Raw genomic sequence first — 2,214 nt, forward strand, 5'->3', positions numbered from 1 at the left:
CCAGACGTTATCCCGTACATCTAACCAAAAGATTAATCTCTGTTTCATCACTAAAAATAACACATTCCCCAAACTTATTGGTTTTGTTAACATGTTGTCGGGCAAATTCTATTCGTTTCTTAATGGTTTTCTTGTCGCAACGCGACCGTTATAACCTTCTCGATGCAAGCAGTTTCTTATTGATTACGGACTATCAGTTTTTGAGAGAACTCTTCCTTCATTTCTTCTGAAAATCTTGGTGAACTTATTTTTAATTGACTAACTACATTAGACTTTCCCGTGATTATGGGACGACCAGAGCGAGGCCGCACTTATGGAAACCGGTAGATTTGTACTGATTTATTAAGTAGGTACTGTACAGTGGCATGTAATTGTCCAATTATTTTGTCAATATTTCTAAAACATTCTTTCTTCGTCCACAAATCTACGATGATTTTTCTAACAGAAATAAGAATTTGCAGTTCTTAGCACTCATTTTTGTTTTACTACAAAAAAACAGACTTAAATGAGACGTTTGTAAAGAAATATGGTGGGTTTAACGCTGAAAGTGGCCAGGTCCAAAATTTCCATAAGTATTTGTGTTCAAAGGTGTGTGTGCCCTAAAAAATGTTTTTCATGACCCAGTTTCTAAAAGGATTCTGATATAATTTTTGGCTCGGTTTAAAAGCGCATTTACCAAAAATTGATATTTTAGACAGTTTTAGATTTAAGCCCACGATATGAATCATTTGCTTCAAGCGAAACTTTTTAAATTAATCAAAAATCATGATTTTTTTTATTTTTATTAAAATTAAAAATTTTTTATTAAAAAGATTTAGATGTATCGAGAACTCGGAAGTCAAGAAAGCCATTCATCTATTGAGACCTGGATAGAGTCCTCCTTCTCGAAAAACGGACTCATCGAGCCTTTTGGATGAGATTTATACTGAAGAAAAAGAGGCATGTTTTTCATCTCTTTCGGGGAAAAGAGTTAACATGTCGATTGACGGATGGTCACAACGAGCCGGTCATATGCGCAACATTAACAACGGAAGACGAGCGCATCTCTGTGAAACCATTGATACTTCTGGAAAGCCTCATACTTCGACATACCTTACTGATCTGGTGTGCGATTTAATTTCCCCGTGTCAAACAAAATTCCAGTGTCAAGTGCGATCTTTTGTAACGGACAATGCCGCTAATATGACCACAATGAGGAAAACGTTAGAAGAACGGACGAACTCTGAAGTTATAACTTATCGTTGTCACTTATCGTAATCACAAAATTTATCTTTAGAGAAACTACAGCAGAAGTTTCAACATCGCTATAAGCAAGCTCTTACACCTTATCACTTTATTGCTTACATGTTAAGCCTGGAGAAACAAAACTACGCTTTAGCTCCTGAAGAGAAGAATCTGGCTTTGGAGACTATCAGTGAGCTTCATGGAAACTCGGGATTGTTGCTACTAGTTATTAAATTCAAGGCTCGCTGCAGTCCTTTCAAATAAATTATGTTTTCTGATGAGGTGATGAAAAATATGAACGGACTTCAGTGGTGGCTATCACAGAGAGATGAACCGGAAATTGCGAAACACTTGCCTACTATAAAACAGTTTCTTTGTGCAACTGCATCTTCTGCGTCTGTCGAAAGGATGTTCAGCACATTCGGATTTGTTCATTCGGATATGAGGAACAGATTGGGAATCGAAAAAGGAGGGAAATTAGTGTTCCTCTTCAGACTTTATAACGAAAATGAAGAGAAAGAGAAGTGATTTCCGTTTTAGTATTATTGAGTTTACCATTACATACTACCGTTTAATTTTTAAGTTCACATGGACCGTTTTCTATTTTGATTTCCATTTCTTAGAATTATTTGTGTTCTGTTTTATATTTTTTTGAGTCGAAATATAAAGTCAGGTGATTTAAATCATGATTGAAATCACTTGAAAAAGATCAAGCCAACAGCCAACCCTGTTTATTGCTGATTATTTTTCATTTGTAGAACTGAACTTGAGGTTGTTCGGTATGGTAAGATAAAATTGTGAATCCGGCAAGCATGGTTATCGTTCACAATCCAAGATTATCGTATACATGGGACACCTAGGGCCAACTGCACCGTCTTCATCATAAGCGTCACTTAGCTAAGTGTCACTTAAATATTTAAGTGACACTTAAAACTAATCTGCTGCACCGTCCAACTTTATCATCCGCTTAACTAAGTTCCACCTAGTTCA

General features: G+C 36.1%; 1 protein-coding gene across 1 annotated transcript in view; it reads right to left on the reverse strand.

The window, feature by feature from the left end:
• LOC109542563 (replication factor C subunit 5) overlaps positions 1-2,214 on the reverse strand; it is a gene marked incomplete at its 5' end in the record, with an annotated part of 45,862 nt that overhangs the window by 16,918 nt on the left and 26,730 nt on the right.

This window comes from Dendroctonus ponderosae, unplaced genomic scaffold (genome assembly GCF_020466585.1).
Source record: "Dendroctonus ponderosae isolate FM_Combo_2020 unplaced genomic scaffold, Dpon_F_20191213v2 Dpon_F_20191213_3, whole genome shotgun sequence".
NCBI lineage: Eukaryota > Metazoa > Arthropoda > Insecta > Coleoptera > Curculionidae > Dendroctonus > Dendroctonus ponderosae.